The sequence below is a fragment of the Ailuropoda melanoleuca genome, chromosome 2, assembly GCF_002007445.2.
Source record: "Ailuropoda melanoleuca isolate Jingjing chromosome 2, ASM200744v2, whole genome shotgun sequence".
In the NCBI taxonomy this organism is placed as follows: domain Eukaryota; kingdom Metazoa; phylum Chordata; class Mammalia; order Carnivora; family Ursidae; genus Ailuropoda; species Ailuropoda melanoleuca.
In genome coordinates, this window is record NC_048219.1 from 108,013,321 (window position 1) to 108,037,927 (window position 24,607).

Sequence of the window (24,607 nt, forward strand, 5' to 3'; positions counted from 1 at the left end):
ACCACTATTATCTCTAATCTGAATTTCTGCAAGAATCAAACTGATATCCCAGCTTCCACCTCCCTCCCTACATTCTCCCCTCAATGTAGCAGTCAGTGAGATACTTTGAAAAGGTAAGTCTGTTCATAACACTCCTCAGAACTCCTCAGCGGTTCCCAGTTTTACTCAGATAAAAGCTGTATTAATGGTTTATAAGCCCGTCTACAAACTGCTCCCACTCCTACTACTGTTCCCACCTCACTTTTTCTTCTCTGTCACAATAATGTCCTTACATGCTCCTGCTTTGAACTCTGCACTAGCCGGTGTGCCTGCTTATATCACTTTCCCCCCAATTATCTACATGGCTACTTCTCTTGATTCCTTCAAGAATTTTTTCTGAAACGTCAAATTTTCAACTTACTTAAAATTTCAACTTTCACGCTTGTTTCAGCAGCATATATACTAAAATTGGAACGATACAGAGAAGATCAGCATGGCCCATGCACAAGTATGACACACAAATTCATGAAGTGTTACATATTTTTGAGAGAAAGAATTTTAAAGTAAATGTGGCAACAATATGTGATTCTGGGTCAAGGGCATATGGGAGTTCTTGGCACTATTCTTGTGACTTTCTGTATGTCTTAAGCTGTTTCAGAATAAAAGTTTAAAATTTTAAAAACAAACTAGAATTGCAACTCCCTATTATCTCTTCCTTTCCCTACGTTTTCTTTCTTGACAGCACTTATCACTTTTTAAGACACTATATGATTTAGTTTCCTACTGTGGTTTTGTCTTTCCCCATCAGGGTATAAGCCCCAAAAGGACAGAGATTCTTGTCTGTCTTGTTTCCTGGTGTATTCCATGCACCTAGAGCACTGCCTGGCACCAAGCACTCAAAATTATTTGTTATATTCAAGTTTCAAACGACAGGGGTACCATGATTAGAGAGTCTAGAGGTAAAGTAGTTCATAGAGAAGAAGTTATAAAGTAGGACCATAGGCGTGCATGGCTGAACTAGTGTGGAAATCAAATTCACAGGAGACACAGCAGTCCAAGAACTAAGAAACTAGCATGTTGTGTCAATTGGGCTACACATTCAAACGCAGAAGTCACCCTAAGTAGACAGACAGTAAGTTAAATTCAAGTTATAGCAGGGAAATCGGGGACAGTTTGCCTAATGATTAAGATTAGAGGGAAGGTTGTTTATTGAATACAGATTAAGGCTCCCTATTAGGATATTAGGGTATTAAAACACCCTAAAGAGTTCTAAGATAGAAAGTATACCTATATATGGAAATTTCTTCCTACTACAGAATATCAATCAAATCTTCTGTTGAATTTGAGATCAAATTCAGTTAATTCAGATAACTAAATTTTATAAATTCATCTTAGACAAACAAAAATGATCAGTGGAAATGGTTCCAAGTAGTACAGCAATTTGGCTACATAGATACAACCAGTAAATGCTGGGACAATGAAATGCCTTAACAAATCTTGGAGGACCTACGATAAAACATCTGATTACTCACTCCTCCTGTCCTCCCATCCCACTAATAACAGAAGGCAGGTGGATAGAGGCAAGGGAAGAGGACTAGAAGCCAGGAACCTCAGAATATACCTCTCCCAAGTAGGGAAGTCATCATGTAATAACATAAATAATTCCAAGTTCCTTATTGGAGATATAAATTTGGCTTGAAAAAGTGCCAGTTCTTGCAAGTGGTTAATATGGATGTCTACTGGACAGCTCTGCTTTAAAGTACTTGGATTCCAGAAACCACAGATTCACAAAAAAAAAACCAAAACAAAAGTCTGTCATAAGTCTCAAAGGTAGTCAATGAAGAGGTCTACTTATCCACTCAAATATTTTCAAAGTGATTATATACAAAGTCATATACTCAGTCACAGAAACTCTTCAGATCTGATCAAGACTTCAAATTTTAACATACTCATTGCCTTCATAATAGCATACATTCTCTTTATGTTTATATCTGATGTAGCTATATTTAAAAATAGTCAGTTAAGCTACAACCTAAATTAAATAAGTGGAAATCACATTTTTTGTCAGTAAAACTGAATATTCTAAAATGATAATAGGTTAATTTCAGTAAATTACAGAATTATATAATATTTAAAAAATCATTTATGAGGCTTTAAAAACTACCATATCTAATAACTAATTACTTTAAAACCAAGGACACTAGAACCTTTCATTCTACAGGCAACTGTTTTCAGAATAATGATAAAATACCTCCCACTTATTGAGTGACCTCTCTGTGAGGACATTATTTAAAAAACTCTTGTATTTCTCAAAACAACTCACAAAGTATTATTATCCTCACATTAAGGTCAAGAAAATTGAGGTTCAGGAAAATTGATGTGAAATAATTTCTTACCAGTTGGCAAATGGTTATATTAAGCCTGTAACTGTGATTGTTCTAATTTTTAAGTCTGAATTTTTGCCATTATACAACACTGCCTCTCAAAATCACTCAGTTGACAAATACTTTTTGAGCGCCCATTATGTACCAGGCATTGCAGCAAATACCAGATATACAAAGATGAATTTGTGCCATTGCAGCCTCACATTTTAGCCCAATCTAGGGCAGAAATAAGAGTTATCAATAAATAACTGCAACACAATGTAATAAGCGCTATGAAAGTCTGTATGTGAATACCATATAATAACGAAAGTGTTTGCTCTGTGTAAGGTAGCAAACAATCAAAGAACGCTTCACTTATGAGGGAAAAAAAGCTTGGTAAAAAAGAGAACTTAAATATTTTTTAAAAGATTTTTTTGAGAAAGAGAGAGAGCACGCACACGATGGGGGTGGGGCAAAAGAAGAGGGAGAGAGAATCCCAAGCAGACTGGGTACAGAGCCCCATACAGGACCCTGAGATCATGACCTGAGCCAAAATCAAGAGTCGGATGCCTAACAACTGAGCCATCCAGGAGCCCCTTTATTAAATTAAATATTGATGCAACTCTTAAGTTGAAACTTGAAGAGCGGGGTTTGCAGATGGACAATCAAGATAAAAATATTCTAGAGAGGAGGAAGCCTTATTTGCAAAAGCACAAAGTTTCAGAAAATCCTAAGCAGTTTAGTATAGCTAAAAAATACAATACTTGTGACAAGTGGTAACGAAGTAATAACAGGCCAGGTCAGGGAGATTCTCATATGCCATGCGAAAAAAGAGTCTGGACTTTACCCTGTAAGAAACCGGGGGCCTTTCTTAGACTTTAATCAGGCCATTAGTTTACAAAGATTACCTTGTCAAATACTGAAGAATAGATGTGAAGGCAGGGACAACCTTTTAGAAGTCAGTCCAGGTAATACAATTTATAATTTCTTGGCTTCAGACTCCTATATTTAATCACCTACCTGACGTTTTGGACACGTCACAGACATTTCTAGCCTAAATGTCCAAAACCAAAGTCTTATTTCTCCACCAAACTTGTGAGCTCCCTGTCTAATCTCTCAGTAATAGTATAACCATGCAAGTTACTCAAACCAGCAACTTGGGTTCACTCTTGATTTCTCCCTCTCCTTGAGCCACCAAATTAAATCCATTTATTATTAATTACTCCGAGGGCATATCTCAAATGCATCCATTTCTTTCCAGTTCCATTGCCATCCAAAGCTATCACTGCTCAACTGGAATACTGCAAGAGCTCCCAAATGGACTCCCTAACATTTTCCTTAGTATCAGTTGGTTTCCTTAAAGCTCTTATTATAATTAGCAATTCCTTTTATCTATTTACTTGAATTTTGTCTTTCCTTCCTATTAGAATGCCTTCATAAAATCAAGGACCATAAAGTGCCTTGTTTATCATTTTTTTAAAGATTTTATTTATTTATTTGACAGAGGGAGAGACAGACAGCGAGAGAGGGAACACAAGCAGGGGGAGTGGAAGAGGAAGAAGCAGACTTCCAGTGGAGGAGCCTGATGTGGGGCTTGATCCCAGAACGCTGGGATCACGCCCTGAGCCGAAGGCAGATGCTCAACGACTGAGCCACCCAGGCGCCCCTTGTTTATCATTTTATTTCAGCATGCTAGCATCAGCCAGGTCAATAAACAATATCAACAGGCACTATTTCATGTGTTTTATGTATATGAAGTCATTTAATTCTTACAACGACCTGCAATGTAGTATTTTATTATCTCAATTTTAGAGATAAGAAAACTAAGGCACAGATTGTTAAGCTACTAATCTGCACAAGGTCACCCAACAAATACATGGCAGAAAGTACATGGCAGAACCCAGAATCAAACCTTGGCAGCCTGGAGCCCATTTTCTTGGTTATTAGCCAGCACTTCTCTTAGTTGATGCTCAATAAATATTTCTTGATCAAATAAACAAATGAAAGAGGAACAGGTTTACGGGACATGTTAAGTTTGAAGTTCTTGGAAAAGGCTATGAAGTACAGAGGGATGGTTACAATAAGTATGCAAAAGGGGCACCTAGGTGGCTCAGCCAGTTAAGTGTCTGCCTTTGGCTCAGACCATGATCCCAGACCCCTGGGATCAAGTACCGCATCAGGCTCACTGTTCAGGAGGGAGTCTGCTTCTCCCTCTGCCCCTCCCCCCACTCATGTTTTCTCTCTCTCTCTTTCAAATAAATAAATAAATAAAATTTAAAAATCTCTTAAAAAAATAATCAGGCAGAAGTCATCAGATTCTACTGGAAACCACATGTAAAATACAAGCCCCTTTATAATAAAAAGTGATCATATAATTTTAAAAAATTGGACATGCTCTTAAACTGCTACCTTTCAGATCCAATTCTGTAACAAAAACATGTTTTCACAAAGCACAGAGAGTCCCACTGAGCCTTGACTGTATCTGAAAAATTCTATATTATGAATATGAAATGAAACTCTTGTCATTAAGTAGCATTCAGTATCTAAATGTTAAACTTGTACTTTATTACAATATAGAAGTGCCAAGATGTACTTTTGACAAAATGATACCAAAATTTATCTAAAAAATACAAGAAAATATGAGAACAACAAGGAAATATGAGAATAATAAGAAAATACCTAGAAAAGAAGAGTGGAAGCACATTTTACCTACTTGATACCAAAACATAGTCTAAAGTTAGAGAATTTAAGATAATGTGGTTCAAGTTGAAGACAGAACAATGAAAAAAAAAAAAGAGTCCAAACAAAATCAAGGATGTATAAATTGTAAAATTAAATGTAAGAACAAATTTTAAATTATATATACATATTACTTTTTATCATCTAATTTATAAGCATCACAAATAACCTAGAAACTATAAAGAAAAAAGGCAGATTTCAAAAGTAAAATAATTAAAAGTATTTCATGGAAAAACAGCATTAAAAGTTAAAAAGACAAATTTCAAAATGAGAGTCAAGGCTTGCAAAAAATATATGAGTTAAAAACCTAAGAAGTACTTCCTTTAAAATTATTAAGAGATTATGATAAATAATAACAAGCTATTTAAAAGGTATTAAAATGCTCAACAGAATTCAATTACAAACAAAATAATGAAGAATCAGTTTTTGCAATCAGATTGGATGAAATAAAAGATGGCAAGTAAGTGCTCTCAAACACTGAAAGAAAGAAAACAGGCACAACCTTTCTGAAGAGCAATTTAGGAATTATAGAGTATTTGTGGCTAAATAACCTACTTCTAAAAAGTTAGATTTACAGGATAATCAGACAAGGATATAAAGATGTGTTCACAAGAGCATTCTTTTTAAAAGTTAATAACTGACCCAACAATCCCACTTCTGGGCATACATCCAAAAGAAATGCGAACAGGATCTTGAAGATATATGTGCACACCCATGTTGGCTGCAGCATTATTCACAATAGCCAAGAGGTAGAAGCAATCTAAATGTCTACTGGCAGAGGAATAAATAAATAGAATGTAGTATATACATACACATTGGAATATTATTCAGCCTTGAAAAAGGAAATCCAGTCATACACTACAACATGGATGAACCTTGAGGATGCAATGGTAAGTCATATAAGCTGGTCAAAGAAAGGGCACTACTGTTTGAGTTGACTCATACAAGATATCTCAAGTAGTTGAACTCAAAAAAAGTAGAATGGTAGATGCCAAGGCCTATGGGAGGGGGGAAAAGGGGAGTTGTACAAAAAGTACAGTTTCAGTTTTACAAGATGAAAAAGTTCCAGATATCTGTTTAATGACAAGGTACATATACTTAACACTACTGTACTATACACTTAAAAATGGTTAAGATTGTAAGTTTTATGTCTTTTACCACAATCAAAAAAGTTAATCAAAAATAATGTAAATATCCACCAGGCAGGAATTGACTATGTTAGAGACATACAATGAAATACCAGATAGCAGTCAAAAATGATATTTTAAAAATGATATTAATATATATCCAGTCATATCCACAGCCTATTGTTGAATTTAAAAAAAAAAGATTTACAAAAAATCAAGGTAGTATGACAGCATTCATGCAAATGTCTGTACCTATAATAGATCTTTAAGGATATTCACCCAAATTAAATGGTGATATCTCTGGAAAACAGTATTACAGATGACTTCCTTTTTTATAGTTCCCTTGTTTTTAAATGCAATGACCACATACTATGTATGTGACAGAGAATACTTCAAAAAGAAGTGCCTGCCACCGTTTATTCCAGAATTCTAGAACGGAATTTTACATTTCTCTCTCCCTATGCATCTACAGCACATATTGGGGAATTAATAAATATTTGAGAAGCAAGGTGAGTAGGGAGTAAGAGATCAGAAATGAGACAGACCTGGATATGAATCTCAGTTCCAAAATTTACTGATCAAGGCCTTAAAGTCTTAATGAATGTCACTGAACACCAATTTCTTCAACTATAAATGTCACATAGCAATACTTGCAGATTGTTTCAAGAAAAATCTACTTAAAGCACTCAGTATCATTCCTGGCTGAAGAAACACAATAAAATGATGGCCACAATCACTATTTCTTGACTTGAAAAACTTAGGACACAACAACAACAACAAAAAACTAAGCATCTATAGAAAACTACACCGCAAAATTATACTGAAAATTCCAACTGCATTAAGAAAACAAGAGATCTATATTGTACACCTGAAACTAATAATACTATGTTAACAAACTTGAATTAAAATAAAAAATTACCAAAAAAAAAAAAAAAAAGGAAATCTTGACTGCTGGTCCCACAACACTGAATGCTTTACTAAAAAAAAAAAAAAAAAAAAAAAAAAAAAAAAAAATGGTGATGGACCATTTTTTATTATTAACCCTGAACCCTTCCGTAGCTTATTTCCTTCCAACCAGTCCTTAGTAGTGTGTTTGTAAATGAGGGAGTTGTTAGCTCAGAACTTCTAAGGCCATTTTTAGACAGACGACCTGAAGCCATGCTTCATGTAAGCAAAGCAGCTAAAAACATTATAGAGGCACCCTCCACAAATACACGGGTGCAGTCTAATAGTGAGCAAGTCATAAGATAGGAAAAATGGGACTCTGGGATTGAAGACTAGGGGTGGAGAATGGCATTCTGGACTTGGGAACTACCGCCATCCCATTTCACCCACACTTTCTTAAAACACAATTACACGCAGTTCAACTTCCTATCGCTCTCGAAAGAAACTACTGACTTGCCCGCCACGCCGCTCCGAAAGCCACACCTGGTGTATTCGCTGCAGAATCTCCAACTCCCGCCACAGGTTTGGCTTGCGTCCGCCCCAAGGCGGAAATGACTTCAAAGGGACAAACTGAAAGTAAGAGAGTTCAAATGCCAAGAAGCTAAAACCCCTGGGGGGTTCTGTGAAACTCTTCTCTGACTACCCTTTTCTTTTATGCCTCCCTCTTCTACTAGGGTGTTGAAAAGAATTTGCCACACACTTGCAACTGATTCCCCGCCCCAAACTCCAAATCGTTTGTCTCCTCTCATTGGCCAACGAAGTGCCAAGGGTATCTCCCAGGAACTACAATTCCCGTCAAGCCCGACGGGAAGTAAAGGGAGGAAAGGACAGCGGCGGAGGCAAAGCAGATTGGGAAATGTAGTCCCCTGCAGGCAGAACAGAGCAGTAACCCCGCCTTCCCCACTGAAGCTGGAGAAACCAGGTGTTCGGCTTAGAACCCCTTACCGCTAAAGGGAGGAGCCAAGCCCTTAAGCCGCATTCCTCACTTCCCCCGACATGGAGGATAAAAATGTTTATTCACTCCAAGAAAGCTCTATAAATATTCCCTGAAGAAATATGGTTGTCTTTCCAATATCTCCAGGTCAGTAAAAACTCCACACAACTCCTCCACCTCAGGCTCCCAACTCGTGGGAAAAGGTGGCTTTTTTACAAGTGGGCAAAATGGCTGTCCTCTTAGTTTTACCATTGGTTGTCCTTTGCGTCCTTCAAGGGCGGTTACTTATCACCGATTGGTTCTTTTTCCCTTGAGGGTGGAGGAAGATTTGGCACGGCTCTCCCGCGGCCCGGGAGGAGATAAAGGGGTGGAGAGAAGGCAATTTGTTCAGGTCTGATTGGATGATTCTCATGTCACTCGGAGGATGTATAACCTATGATTTGTGGACTGCCCCTCAAAGAGAACGAAGAGGCGGGGCTGGTGCGTGGTGGGAAGGGGCGGGATTCTGCCAGCCGCGGCTGCCGCTGGAGCCGGTGTCCGGGCTGGTGATGGGGTTAATTCCCTTTCGTAAGACTCTTACTTGCACCCACCCAGCCCCGCCGTCGCCCCGCCGCGCCGCGCTGCAACCGCCTCCTCCTCCTCCTCAGTAACGCGGGTAAGAGATGCCCTCCCCTCCCCCCTCCAGCTCCCCGGGAATAACGCGCCTCGCTCCCCTCCCCCGCCCGCCAACCGGTAGCGCTAACGGAGAAGGAGGCAGGCAGGGGAGAGATATGTGTGTGAGAAGGTGGCCTTCCCCGCCGAGCCATCGGCGCTCCAGCCAGGCCCCCGCCGAGGTGCTGCTGCTGCCAGCCCGCGGGGAGGTCGGGTTCAGAGGGAGCCCGGCTCGCCTGGCCCGCCGCTGCGGCTGCAGCTGCATCCACTACCTTGTGCCCACCGCCCCCACCCGGGGGCCATGTGAAAAGCAAACCCCTCGAGGCCTAGCGGAGGAGGCAGGGGAAAGGTTCCTGAGTCCCTGCCATGGCTGCTGCTTGCTGCTCTTGCAGCCCCAGGGACTCGGGAACCAGCCACTGCAGGCCTGCCAGGAGCGGGTGCCGTGCGTGGTTCTGCTCTCTCGGGTGGCTGGCCCGGGTGCCTCGGGCTCCCCGGCCCACCCCACGCCTCGGCCCCCCGCCTTGCACCGGGAGAATTTTCAGAAAGGAAATAAAGCATTCCGACCCGTTGGTGAAATGTGGGCATATCTTGCCTGTGGTACCAGAAAAAGCACAATGGGATTATTGAAAAGAAAGTTGAATGACTGTCAGTGCCACGGACCCCGGGGGTCAGATTTACACACCTTATGGTTGAGCCTTAGGCTCAAACCTGTGTTTTTGAAGGTTTTTTGTTCTCTTTTTTTGTTACTAGGTGCAGAGGAGAGTGCCTCTGCTTTTTGAGCTTGCTTTTATGTAGAAACGAGTCGTTGAGGCTATCTTGTCCCGTGTGTAATTGTCCTGGATAGCAAGTTAAGTAAAAGTAAGGCTTAGGAAACAGCAGATGATTTTTCTGCTATGATGTCCTAGAAAATATGTGTATATAGGTCTAAATATCCATAGTTATAGTTTGCCTAATTGTAAATCTGAAGAAACCGTTTGCTGTTAGCTTAGATGCCATTGATTACAAGAACTTTTGAGTAATGAAAAGGTGGTTAAAGTCTAACTGGAAGCTAACCTAGTTGTAATATTTGAAAGCGTAAAATCCATGTAATATTTAATATAGTCAGATAGTGTAACGAGTAATTGGGCATGCTTCTATTTAATAAAATTTGGCATATTTGGGAGCGAATGCTTTTTCCTCACACATTGATTAGGTACTCATCTTTTCCACCTTGTGGGAGGTTTTTTTGTTGGTTTTGGGTGTTTTGTTTTTTTGTTTTTGCGTGGGTGAGTATATCCTTAAATAATGGATTCTGTCGTTTGTAGTAGACATGGCTTTATCAAAGGTAAAATTTTAGGCTCACTTCTGAGGCTTAACTTGTTACTAGAGTAAACTTGGGTTCTGAAGAAAAAATCAGAGTTTTGCCTATGTGGTAGACCATTTCTTCAGGGTCTAAGGAGACCCTACTGGCTTAATGATCTTACATATTCCATAGCTAATACACTTGCATACAGAATTACATAGATCCTAGATTCAGGGTCTGGAAGAAATATGGATGTGTGCTAAAAAAATGAAACATAACCCTGAAAGGTAAATTCGCTCAGCTCCCCACAAAGCACTGATTTGTGTATATATATTCATGTATCATTCAGCTTAGCGTTTTCTAAAACTTGTTGGTTAATTGATAAGTTATAGAATTGATACTTTCAGATCTCATATACTTTATGTACAGAAAGGGCTGATGAAAATATAGGAGGCTTTTACATTCTCTTTATTAGCGGTGGGACCCTTCTGTGAGCCTCAGCTCAGTTTCCTCATGTATAAAATTGGGATGATAGCGCTTAACTCTTCGAGTTGTGAGGATTAGAGATGAAGTATATAAAGCTTCTACTATTGTGTTTAATACATATTATGTATTATTAAATATTAACTTATTAATGCATCGTGAGAGAATGAGTTATTTACATACACAAGGTGTTGCAGACTCAGAACTTGCTCTGTTATGACAGAGGAGTACTATGGGAGTTTTCATTTATATAGGAACTTAAATTGGTGAAGTTTGCTGCTAGCCATTTTCAGAGTAAAAGGTATGTGGGAAACTAGTAATCAGATACTGAAGAGTTGTTGATTTTATAGAAGGTTTTTAATTTTGTTTTAAAATCTCTGTGTTTGGAATATATTTCAAATGAATTATTTGGAATAAAAGTATGTGGTAAATTGTTGTAGTGATAAATTATTGTAAAATCTTTTAGATTTTAGTTAGCTGATAGGTGTTTCGAGGTATATACTGTTGCTAGCCGTATTCACTGTGCTATCAGGCTACTGACAAGCACCTCTTTAAAACAAGAGTTAAGTAAGTCATTTGAATTCATTATGGCCATAGGCTGACTGCAGTTTTGTTGCTGTTTTTTATTCTCAGTACTTATCAGTACTTGAGTTTTTCTTTTCTGTGAAACAACATCCCAGACACATTGTTCTTTTCTCTTTTCAGGCACTTTTGAAAATCTATTGGTCTTCACACATAATAGTGCCTTTTGAGTTTGTCCCAGTAGACAAATTAAAGTTTAACATGAAAAGTATTATTATGAAGTCTTCTGACGTAAGGCCTGACCAGGGTTCAGGGCAGCTGTACCTTATGCTGAACAGTGAACGAACCCAGTACGAGTGGATGCTCCTTTGGGGAGCGTTACATGGCAGCAGCAGTAGAATATTTTATAAAATTGAAATAAACTTTTTCAAAAATTTTGCAGAAGAAATGCACTGCCATGCCTTGACATATAAAAAAAGATTCTCTAGTACTGGCACTTTAGAATACCTAATTATATGCATTTGAGTTGATGTTAAGTTTTAATTCCACAGAAATAGAGGAGCACTGAGAGTTAATAAAGGTTTTATTTTCTCCATTCTTGAAAATGTTACAATAATAAACACTTAAGACTTAATGGATTTATAATATATTGTTGCTATTTAGATTAGAAAATTTCACTATTAACACTTTCATGATCTATTGTGAATACTCTTGACAGTCTGTGTGTCAAAGAGGTGTGGCTACAAATAGCAGTCAACTTTTCAAATGGCTCTTGTAGCTCCAAATCATAGAATCTATACTCTTGTCTTTGTAGTCACACTTGTATACAGTGATGATAGCTTATTATTTATAACTTATAGTTTAAGATAACTAAGCTACATAAAGATCATGTCAGTTTTTTCTCAGTGTAATAGTAATTTTTCCTAAAAAAGTAAAATAGTCTTGCATTTGATCCTGTGAAGTCTCATGTTTACTAGTAATACAGACGTGCAAAGAATCAAATCGTGAAATGAAACGAATTTTTATTAACTTTGCTTTCCAAATAAGGATATGTTATCTAAATTAAGCAAATTTGTTTGTACCTGATAAGATGTAAGCATGTGTATTTCTTTTTCAGAATTTAATTCAGTTAGTCATTGGGTGATGGTTGAAATAAGATGTGAGTTATTTAATTCTGGCTCAAAGCTAGTTCTGTGTCTTATTTTCCAACAGTTTGGCTTTTTCCCAGATTTTGTCCTTGAAATTTTTGCCTCTTCTTACCTTCTTAGTCTCTACATGTGCCTATTAACTTAAATTTTTTCCCATGAGTTTTGAAAACCTGTACTTATGATCTTTGTTGTTCTCTTTGCCTTCTGAATTGTAGATTTGTAACTTAAAAAAAAAAAAAAACCTTCTACCTGTAAGCTCACTTCTCTAAGCAAGTCATGAGGCTTTTGTGCCTTCTTATTTCATAAATACTAAACTATATAGCATGTTTAAATGATTGTTCTTATAGCCTGCTTGACTAGTGTTTCATATACAACTCCCTAAAAGTACTTTCTCTCGAAAAGAAATTATGGAAAATAAGTTACATATGTTTTTATTCATGACCTTTCTCCTTGAAGGGCAATAATTTGATATTGTCTTGCTTAAGAATTTAAAGTACTATGATTTGACTTCTCCCAATTCTAGTTTTATCAATGACAGATAAAAATTAACTTAGTGGGCTAGTTGTACAGTTAACTTCACTAACCTTTCTTCTGCTTGAAAGAAATTCCATAACTGGTATATCACCTTATAGTCTGAGCTGGAAGTTTAACTGCAGATTTACCTTGATGACTTGTTTCTCAATAGAGAGGGAAGCTATGGAATTTAATTAGAAAAGAAAGGTTTAATGTGAGAAGAAAACTGTAAATGTATGCAAAGCAAGGACTTAAATGAACATAAGGCCCTTATTTTTAAAGTGCTCTTGGGAAAAATGCTTACTACAGAATTAAGATGTTTAAAAATAGTATCTTTTTGCTAACAACCCAAGTCCCTTCCTTGAGTGAATGGTTAAACTATTCTATATCCATACCATGGAGTACTATGCAGCAATAAAAAGGAACAAAACATTGATAAAGCAACTTAGGTGGATCTTAAAGTAATTACACCAAGTGAAAAAAACAATTTTAAAATGGGACAACCATGTGGTCTTATTTATATAACATTCTCAAAATGTCAAATTATAGAGATAGAGCACAGATTGGTGGTTGTCAGGCGTTAGAGATGGGGTTTGAGGAAGCAGGATGGTTGTAAATATAAAGGGGTAGCATGAGGGATCTTTGTAGTAATGGAACGGCTCTGTATCTTGATTGTATGGAGACTACCTATATCTACATTGCATAGAAACACAGACAAATGGGGGCACTTAGGTGGCTCAGTTGGTTAAGTGTCTGACTCTAGATTTTGGTGCAGGTCATGATCTCAGGGTGGTAAGATGGAGTCTGGAGTCAGGCTCTGCACTGGGCATGGAGCCTGCTTAAGATTCTCTCCCTCTGCCCCTCCACCCCACTCACCCAGGAGCACTTGAGCATATGCGTGCACTCTCCCTCTCTTAAAAAAAAGAAAAAGAAACAGACAAATGAGTGCATGTAAAACTGGCAAAATCTGAATAAGGTTGTATATCAATGTCAGTCCCTGCTTTTGATGTTGAACTATATTTACATAATGCTATCATTAGGGGAAACTGAGTGAAGAGTACATGGGAGCTTTTTATACTATTTTTTTGCACCTTCCTATGAATGTATAATTATTTGAAAAATAATTAAGTACAGAAAACCCCGATATTTCCATATATGTTCCTGTATAGTATTGAAAAAAAGTATAATGTTAAGCAAATACCCTTTAAAATACCATTCATACATTTTATGTTGTTCATTTGTGTTAGTTTTACCAAGTCAAGTTCACGTGCATCTGAGCACAACAGAGATACCTCTACATCAAACATATCTAAGGTGCAGTTTCTGTTTTCATTTTATATGCCTTGTTTTCCCTAAATGGCAATTATTTCTTCATTCTCCTTTTATAAAGGCTTGCTGCCCTTTCAGTTTTCAACCCCTCTTCATATAAACTAAAAAGAATCTGACATTAGTTATCTATATTGTTCATTTTCCAGTTGCAATATAAAGATTTTATCAAGAGGCTATGTATTCATTATTTAACCAGATATTTATATATTAAACCTATTGACTATCTGTAAGATAAAATAAAAGATGTTATCTTTTTGTAAAGACACATAGAACCAGCAAATAAATCATTTGGGGGAAGAAAGTGATATAAGTGCTTGTTAAGTTACACTGTGTTTACTGTATGACCCTACACGTTTTAATACAAAAATACTAAATGTTCTAAAGCAATTGGAGAGTAATGTGAGGGGGTGAAAAGTAAAAGTGTAGACCAACAACTTGGGGAGGATACATTTTTTGTGATATGAATGACCTTGATCCGTTTGGAGTTAATTTTTGTGTGTGGTATGAGGTAGGGGGTCCAAATTCATTCTTTTACATGTGGGTATTATTTTTATCTCCACACTATTTGTTGAAAACACTGTTCTTTCCCTGTTGAATTGTCTTGGCTCCTTTGTTGACTATAAATGTAGGACCTTATTTCTCAACTCTAAATTCTGTTACATTGATTTATAGGTCTATCACTAGACCAGTAGTACCACACTGTTTGATTATGTAACTTTGTAACAAGTTTTGAAATTGGGACTTGTGAGTCCTCCAACTTGGCTTTTTCAGGATTGTTTTGGCTCTTCTGGGTCCCTTTTATTTCTTGATATTGTTTAAGATCAGCTTGCCAGAAGCCAGCTTGGGTCTTTGATACAGATTGTGTAAAACACGTAGGTCAGTTTGGCAATTTGGGGAATATTACTATTTTTAACAATATTGAATGAGAGAATTTTTTTCATGTGTTAAGATTCAGTTAAAAAGAATAACACACTTATTCCATGTTAATATAAATGCCATATTTTTATGAAAAATAACTTCTCAGAATTCAAAAATAGCAAGAAGAATGGGATTGTTTTACATTTTTGCAGATCTCCTTAATATCTGACTTATCAGAAGATAGCTGGGTTCTTATATCTGTTTTTGCATTCACTCTGATAGGACATTTGATTTTGGTTGAAATATAAGACGACAGTTTGGCCACAAACCAATATTCAGAAGAAAAGTGAGGGACCTCATGGACCCTTTGAAAGGATCGTGATTGAGAGTGGTTCTTGAACCATACTTTGAAAACAGCTTGTCCAGTAGAAAGAAATATATGTTTGGAAACTTAAAGACTTGATTAAATATCACAAGTCTGCCACTGAAGAACTGATATGATTTTGAGCGAGTAACTTAGCCTTTCAGTCTGTTTCTTCATCTGTAAAATGGGGATAATGACACCATACTTCGCAGGGAGGAAACAAATCATGCCTGCAAGTTTTGGGGTATATAGAAACCACCAAAGAATTGATTCTTGTTCTTTTTCATTTATGCTTGTCCACCTCTGTCTATTGTATGGGATTAGCTAATTTTTTTCCACTGAAAGTTTACATACCACAGCATGGTAACCTTTATGTAAATTTGGTTCATCGTAGTAGTATTTACTTAAGAGTGGAGCTTTATTCATACAGTCTTTTATTATCATTCCTTTTAGCTACAAATCATGGTAAGAAGTAAAGAGAAGGGTCAACAAAGAAGGTAAAAGAATTTATCAGAAATGAGGGAGTAAAGTTGATCCCTCCTTTAAGACCATTTGTCACTCACTCCAGTCCTGCTATTAATGTTGAAGAATGAAGGAAACTGCAAAAAAAACACACAAAAAACAAAAAAGTCTGCCTTAAATTAAAGAATGGTTCTTTAGCATGTATTTTCCCTGTTAAAATTAATAAAATTGAAGTATAAATGACTCCAAATCTTTAAGGATTCTATAATACTGAACCGAATCATATATAATATTCTAAAAAAAAAAAAAAACCCCTTGCCACTAAAACCCTATATCATTAGAGTAGCAAGTTTAACTTTGCATTTATCTGCAAAGCTAAATAACGTTAATTGATTGTTGCTATATAGGACATGAAAAGTGTGGATTCATTCATCAGGAAGTATTTATTGAAAACTTACTTTGTATCCTCCACTGGTTTTGTAAAACAGAGAATGCCCTTGCCCCCCTAGATCTCATTTTCTTGAGCTGAGACGAAGAGATGAAATATATATAAAATATAATGTCAGATAGAAATACAGAAATAACTGCAATGAAAACAAAAGCAAGTTGAGAGCTTAAGGACTGACGGAATGAGGTATAGGGGTCTATTTGAGACAGGGTGACCAGGAAAGACCTCTTGACATTTGAGCAAACACTTGAATGAAGTAAGGGAACAAGCCATGAGATATGGAAGGGAAGAACACTCCGGGTAGAAGGTACAAAGTACAAAGGCCCTGAAATGGAGGCGATGGAGATGGAAGTTCTACTTGTTTACTGATGTTCAGAAGCGTGGTCCTGAAGACAGTATTTAAAGGAACAAGTACATTAAGAACACTTTGAGGTGTGGTTCTGGGACTATCAGCTGTGCATATTTTTAGCCAAACGAATCATTTCCACTGTAGAGCTTCTTAATGCCAAATGTACTGGATTTTAAGGGACATTTGCAAAGTCTAAACCCAAATCTTTAATCTTCACTTATCAAGGATTTCTTGTCTTTTCAGTGCTAAACCAAAAGATGCAGTACTTTATCTTAAACAAAATTACCTGCATTTACATAGAGAGGTAGGCACATCCTTATGTTGGAATGTGAGAATTCATCTGGTCCAACCTCAGTAATTCTCAAGGATCAAGTCCAGTGGCAGTCACCTGGGCAGCTTGTCCTAAAGTTATCTGCTTTTCATTTCCTTTGTTCTTCCAGGGGGTATTAGAATGAGGACAAGGGGAGAGAGATGCCTGGCTCCTGGCTTTCAAGCCAGCTATTGTGGGGATCTGATAGGACAGAGAAATCAGGCAGACAGTCATTTAGCCTTTGCTTGAACTATTCTTGTGACAGGAGTACATTTCAAAGGGACTTCTTGTCTCTGTATTTCTTTGTTTCAGCATCTTCAGGTATATAGTCGCAGATACGGATATATAATATATATACAGATGGGTACATATCAGTGTAGATTTGTATGTTTATATTTGTGTGTATATATAGATTTTTTTTTTTTGATGTATGGTGGAAGGGCATAGAGGAGAGGAGGTCCAGTTGGAGGAGGAGAGCATAATTGAAATCTTAATCATAAAGGTGCATCAATATCCATGTCAAAAATATCCCAGTCAAAAAGTAGTGCCCCCTGGTGCACTGGGTGTTATGCGCAACTAATGAAGCATCGAACTTTACATCGGAATCCGGGGATGTACTGTATGGTGACTAACATAATATAATAAAAAATCATTAAAAAAAAAAAAAAGTAGTGCCCCCAGGGAGTAGAAACTAAGGTGTGGGTAAGGATGGGACACTTTACCTGCCCAGGTGTAATACCCTCCGGCTTGGCCTAGTTGTCCTATTAAGGGGGAAAAAGGAAAGGAAAAGTAACTCGTAAATGTCCTCAGTAGGTATGTGTCTCCCCATTTCATTCCCTCTGGGTGTTTAGCACCCTCCTTAGACTTACCAGGTTGTATTCCATATTATCACTGGCTGAGAAACTCGAGCTAGTCCTCAAAGCGCATTAGTTCTTGTCGCAAAACCAGGCAGCTAGACCATAATGATATCACTTTCTGGCTTTAGGTTTTTATCTTACACAAGGTGGTACAATCACAGGAAAGAAATGTTTTGAAGGGCAGTTTTTAAAACTATATTTAAATCATTTTGATAAGTTGATTTGAAAAATATGCTCAGAATTAAGTGTTTTGGTTTTTTTAACTCGGATACTTTTGCCAACTTGTGTGTCTTTTGAAGTCAAAAATATTTCACTAAAAAAAGGAAAAAAAATTAAAATTTAAAGAAATATTTTGTATTATTTAATACACTCAACAGATTGTAAGCTTTACTTTTTGACTGAGATAAAAACTGAACCAGTTTAAAAATCACTGCTTTTCTAAAATGAACTTTTTGGAAAGTTTGTACTTTTTAAAAGCTTTTTTAAAAATCAAAACAGTCCATTGCACATAAAAATCAAATAGTACAGTGGATCTGTAATTGATTATCATTCCCTTATCTACTATCTTACCTGAATTCAAGAGTCTCTTGAAGAGAGCTAGAATGTTCTTAGCACCAAAAATCAAATGCATTCTTCTTTATGCTCCCATCAGCTTATCAAAACAATGTGACGTTGTTTTCTTACACATTGGAAGCATGGATTTTCTATAAGTTTTAAAAATTTATCCTGGAGTTTCTAATTGTCTTTTTATCTGATTGACAAGCAGTAAGGTACCATCAACATATCCTCAAAGTTATTCAGTCTATTTCATGGAGGCCTCTTTACCTCAGAAATTTTCTCTTGGACTCTTGTTTCTTGCCCTCATCCTGGGACTTCCCTTCTGCTCTTTGAGGTTGAGTCAACTGTCGCTGGCTTCTGTGGATCCTTCCTCTCTCTCATTTTGCTAGGTTATAGCCTGAGCTATTTTCCTTAAAAAGGTTGCTTGAGAAGTAAACCTTCTCAGACTTTAGATGCCTTTAGAAGTCTTTATTCTGCCATCATACCTGATGGAGGGTATAGAATGCTAACTTCAGAGTCATTTTCCTGTTGTACCTATACATGTCGCTGGTGTCTTCTAGCATCTGGGTTGCTTTTGAGAAATCTGCTGCTGAAATTTTCCAAGCATAAACAAAATTTGATAGATGACTTATTTCTACGGTTATTAACATTTTGCTCTGTTTGCTTCTATGTCAATCCATCTCATTTTTTTGACAAATTTCAAAATAAATTTCAAGAATCAGTATACTTCACTCCTGAACACTTTAGCATGCATGTAATTAACTGGAGATCAGTATTTGATTATTTTTAATGGGTAAATACACATACAGAAAATGCATAAATCAGGAACCTACCATTCAGTGAATTTTCAACAAATTGTATACATAGACTCATGTGTCTGTCAAGATATAGAACATTACCATCACACCAGTAAACAATGACCAAAAGTTTTGATTCTTTTTCATCATATATTTTCCTGTGCTAGGACTTACATAAATGGAGTCAGACAATATGTGCTCTTTTGTGTAAGGCTTCTTTAACTCAGCATGTTTTTCACATTTATCCATGTTATTGCATGTATGAATAGTTGCTTTTTTACTGCAGAATAGTATTTTATTGTATAAATGAGCAATTCGTTTTTCTATTCTGTCAATTGCCACCTGTGTGCTGTTTCTGCTTTTTATCTATTATAAATAAAGCTGTTTGACTCACAAGAGTATTTGAGAGAATAAGTTTTAAATCTTCAAATTAGAAACACCTGCTAACATGCAATGTACAGCACAAAAATCCATTTGTTTATTTCTTTCTGCCATTCTTTTCCTAGATCTTGGATTTTTGTTAATACAAAATTAAGGAACAACTTAGCTGAGAATATTGTCGTGCTTTTTTTATTTCTTGCTATACAAAGAGCAAGTAGGAAGATTATTTAAAATCATCCCCATTAAAAAAAAATAATCTCTACACCCCACATGGGGCTTAAACTCACAACCCCCAGATCAAGAGTCACATGCTCTACTGATTAAGCCAGCCAAGCACCCCATAAAGTCATCCCCCTTATTTAAAGTTTTGAACATTCTTATTGAAATATTAGGATAAACCTGTGTTTCCTAGTCCATTGGCTGATTCTGGGTAATTGGGTGTTTAATTGTCTTTCCTAGAAGTTAGCATTTCAGCACATAAAGTCATTGAATTTTAGAGGTAGACGTTTTTAAGGAATATGTTAATTTGACATTAATCAACTTTTATATGAATCACCCTAAATCTAGAGAGGCATGACCTTTTGAGTTATGTTTTGTCTCCTATGCAGGAGTACTATGTATTTTGCTCATTTTTTAATAAAGATCGTCACTTCTACTAGTAATTGTTTTAGGAATTTTAAAGACCCAATTTTAAAATCATATATACATGATCTAGACGGTCTTTTCTAGCTTTAAAGTTTTGTTTTTTTAATAGTAAATTAAGAATGAAATTTTCTGGTTGCCATATTACATTACACAAAAGGGTTACCCTGGTATAATGTTTCAGTGTACACATTCCATGGCTTTTTGTGAGTGTTAATGTTATGCCTAATGAATGCTGATTTTGAAATTTAATTAAAACAAAAAGAGAGTAGTGTCTTTTGTAGTCTGGTGTTCAGGCTGTGTTTGTGTCATATGAAAATTATTTTATGGCTTTTCTGAGAACTATATGCAGCTGCTACACAACATTTCAATAGCATTTACGTTACTGAAATGGAAAACCCAGTAAATAAAATAGGCAACAGTTTAAGAGGATTGATTTAAATGTTAAATACTGCTAATGTCTACTTGGACTTTATGGGCATATAACACCTATACTTTAATTTTAGAAAGGACTTATTCATCTTTTCTCATGTCATTTTCTCTTGGTTTTTGTGGCATTTGTGAAAATACTTAAAGAAATGCTGGTACTGAGATAAGGGATAATTGATGTTCTTGCTTGTGAAAATTCCACTAAGATCACAGAAATAACTACTAAATAAATTGCTTCTGTCCTTGAAGACATAACCTCTGCTTTCAAGAAGCTCATGACTTAGTGGAAATCCATTAGAGTCAAAATTTCCATATTATAAATGGCTGCAGCTTCCGTTTCCTTTTCTTGATTTCTCCTCCACCTCCTTATTCTTCTCTTCTTTCCCCTTGTCTCTGGACACATTTACTTAAAGGTAGGACAGGATGAATGAGCTATGAAAAAGGAGGAGCAAGGGGCACCTGGCCAGCTTACTTACTAGAGCATGCCATTCTTGATCTTGGGATTGTAAGTTCGAGCCCCCCCACAGTCGATGTAGAGATTACTTACAAATGAAATCTTAAAAAAAAAAAAAGAAAGAAAGAGAAAGGGCAAGAGTCTGAATCAGTGGTCTTTTTAGTTAAATATATGAAGTTCAAGGATTACATGGGCTTTATTTACCCTTCTAAATGCACAATAGAAAACCAAGTGAAAGTTGCTGGTCCAGTAACCATTAATTGAACGGTTTTTACGTATCCTATCATAAAATCCTGTCATAAAGAATACAGGCATTCTAGGGGCGCCTGGGTGGCTCAGTTGGTTAAGTGTCTGCCTTCTGTTCAGGTCATGGTCCCAGGGTCCTGTGATGGAGCCCCGTGTTTAGGGACTCCCTGCTCAGCAGGGAGTCTGCTTCTCCCTCTCCGTCTGCCCCTCCCCCAGTTGTGCTCTCTCTTTCTCTCACTTTTTCTCTCAAATAAATAAAATCTTTAAAAAAATAAGAATACGGGCATTCTTGTCTTGATCTCATTTCCTTCACAACTCTTCACCTGGCATCCTCTACTTCAAAGATACTAAATTAACGGCCCAGCCAAGACTTCACCACACATCTCTAAACTGCAAGTCTACCTTTATACTATACCAAGTATAAAGGAATTAATCAGGTCAGTTAATATGCTTTTTTTAGCCCCAGAAATTAATGGATGCAAGTTTATTGGAGAATATTTCAAGATAGCTTGTCGTGCTTACTACAATCAAACTCCATACTTTGTTCTTCTATACATTATAGTGTTACTTGCTTAAAACTAATCATTCATGTACTTAAAGGACCTTCCCTCTTGACTTAAGTGCTAGTATTTATAACTACATTATAACTGAGTCTGAGCTACTAAGAGTGGGCTAATTAAGAAATTGAATAGTTAGGGGCGCCTGGATGGCGCAGTCGTTAAGCGTCTGCCTTCAGCTCAGGGCGTGATCCCAGTGTTATGAGATCAAGCCCCACATCAGGCTCCTCTGCTATGAGCCTGCTTCTTTCTCCCCCACTCCCCCTGCTTGTGTTCCCTCTCTCGCTGGCTGTCTCTATCTCTGTTAAATAAATAAATAAAATCTTAAAAAAAAAAAAAGAAAGAAATTGAATAGTTGGCATACATTGTACATTATAGCCCGTACAAGAGTTGGCTTGAGTTTCTGGCTAATGGAAGTATTATGAAGCAACAGTTGTGTTGGGATACAGATAAATTCCTAATTTTGCAGCAATTTCTTAACTAATTTCTTAATTATGTGCCATTGGTGGTAAAGGGTGATCAACCAAATGACCAAATGTGAATGGCCCAGTATAAGACCATCCACAAGTAATTAGTGCATATTACTTGCTTTATACTGAGTCACTGTGTTTGTTTTCATTTTAAAGACAGACCTAGAGAACCACTAACCTACTTTCTGTCTCTCTAGATTTGCCTCTTCTGGACATTTCATATACATGAAATTGTACAATATGTCATTTTTTGAGATTGTCTTTCACTTAAGCATAGTTTTTAAGAACCATCTATGTTGTAGCATGAATGAGTGCTTCTTTGCTTTTTTGACTGAATAATACACCACTGTATGGATATACCACATTTTTTAATCCCATCAGTTGAGGAACATTTGAGTTGTTTCTGCTTCTTGGCAATTATGAAAAACACTGCTATGAAAATTCTTGTATAAGTTTTGTGTGGATATATGTTTTCATTTCCCTTGGGTATATACCTAGGTGTGGAATTGCTGGGTCACGTGATAACTATGTTTAACTATTTGAAGAACTGATAAACTGTTTTCCAGAGTAGCCGTACTATTTTGCATTCCCAGCAGCAATATGAAGGGGTTGCAGTCTCCCCATACTCACCAGTGCTGTCATCGTCAATCTTTGATTATAGCAACTTTCATAGGTGTGCAGTAATATCTTGCTGTGGTTCTCATCTGCATTTCACGAATGATTAAAGATGTTGAACATCTTTTCATGTACTTATTATTGGCTACTGTTGATTTTATGTGGACCTTGATATCTAGATGTTTGTATAGCTTTTATGCACTCTGCAATTACTCAGTTTTTAGGCTCTATGTTCCCCATAAAATGGCAGTGTATATATGAACGCATTAAAGGTCCTAGTTAGTTCTGTGTCCTATTGGAGAATTGGAGATACTGATGTCTCTGTTTTTCCAAACTTACTTCATATACAGGATAGTCACCAGTTTGCCTGCGACAGTTGCAGTTGATGGCTGTTGTGGCATAATTATAAAAGTGCCCTCTTTCACTTTGAAGTGCCCTGATTTGGACAATAAATTATATGGCCATCCTACTGACAATTAACCTAGAGTATTTAAATACACACTTGCTACCTACTAGATCAGAATCGACAAGAAAAGTGCCTGGAAATATGTTTTTAGCAACTTCAAGGTCAAGCACATTTATATTATTCTAGCAGAATGCTGGCATTGCTCTGTGACCCAAAATCCATTATCATTGTTTTAGTGGGACAGTGATTTCCAAGTTAATATTGGAGAGAAATAATCTCATTTGATAAGCTGGCACCATCCTTCTCCTTAAAGTAATGATGGAGGAATATTTCATAACACACATGTTGGACAGGCTCATAGGGGCAAAAGAGGATGGGAAAGGAAAGGGAAATAAATTTCTACAAGTGAAGTGGTCTCAGGATGGAGGCAGTGAGCAAAACTGAGCCTCACGGTATTATTTCCCTTTAAGTTGGATGAGAGTAGAGGAGAGATTCATGAAGATGTTCTTCATACCTGAGAACGGATCAAGAACTAGTGGCAGGAGTGTGGAAGAAGTTCTTTCAGATTCTGAAGCTAGGTTACAGAAGAAAGAATGTGGTACCATTGGTTTTTATTTGGGGGTGAGATTTGGAATATTTGTACACATGGTCATTTGTAAGTCAGGCACTTGTAAGAGATCTGTATTTTTACACAGGTGTTAGATGCCCATCCAAGTTTTTTAAGATTGTTTTATTTGCTAATTGTATAACTGTCTTTAAGATGAAAGCAAACACATTTGACTCAGTATAAAGCAAGTAATATGCGCTAATTATTTGTGGAGGGTCTTATACTGGGCCATTCACATTTGGTCATTTGGTTGATCACACTTTACCACCAATGGCACATAATTAAGAAATTAGTTAAGAAAAGTTAGGAATTTATCTCTATCCCAACATAACTGTTGCCTCATAATATTTCCATTAGCCAGAAACTCAAGCCAACTCTTGTATGGGCTATAATGCCAAGGAACACAGTCTACAGTGTAATTATCCACACCACATTACTTCATCCAAAAACTCTTTGGGTGGGGGGAGGGGGACCTTTTTTTTTTTGGTTTTATTGAGGTATAATGGATGTACAATGAACTGCACGTATTCAAAGTGTATTTCGAAGAGATGCTGTTTTTTTAATTGATACTATGGCAAGTCTGCCATTATAATTTGTCTTCTAAGCATGCAATAACTGAGTGGAGAAATGAAACAGCTTGTTAATTTAACTTGGGGAAACTGTCATGAATTATTTATAGTAAGATGATTTACACTGGATTATTATTAAGACTTGCCCATATTTATGTAGCAAGTACTCTTGTCTCCAAAAGCTAGTGACTTTTCATTTGTATATAGTTATCT

The 24,607-nt window shown here is 36.8% G+C and overlaps 2 protein-coding genes and 1 non-coding gene across 15 annotated transcripts in view; 2 read left to right on the forward strand and 1 right to left on the reverse strand.

Annotated features, from left to right (window-relative positions):
* ZRANB3 (zinc finger RANBP2-type containing 3) overlaps positions 1–8,254 on the reverse strand; it is a 297,893-nt gene extending 289,639 nt beyond the window's left edge. Inside the window, exon 1 of one of the 4 annotated variants that reach the window (XM_034654466.1) lies at positions 8,099–8,254. The gene's annotated coding sequence lies outside the window, so the exon portion shown is untranslated. Of the gene's footprint in view, positions 1–7,606; positions 7,865–8,098 lie in introns of those variants that run through there. The other 3 variants (XM_034654464.1, XM_034654467.1, XM_034654465.1) reach the window with 3 other exon arrangements.
* LOC117801190 lies at positions 418–524 on the forward strand. Its single transcript, XR_004623722.1, has one exon. It is a non-coding gene; the product is annotated as a U6 spliceosomal RNA (small nuclear RNA).
* A 316-nt stretch (positions 8,255–8,570) lies between the features above and the next one.
* Positions 8,571–24,607, forward strand: part of R3HDM1 (R3H domain containing 1) — a 190,024-nt gene continuing 173,987 nt past the window's right edge. For 4 of the 10 annotated variants that reach the window (XM_034654477.1, XM_034654476.1, XM_034654479.1 and 1 more), the window contains exon 1: positions 8,572–8,742. The gene's annotated coding sequence lies outside the window, so the exon portion shown is untranslated. Of the gene's footprint in view, positions 8,743–24,607 lie in introns of all 10 variants that reach the window. The other 6 variants (XM_034654480.1, XM_034654481.1, XM_034654484.1 and 3 more) reach the window with 3 other exon arrangements.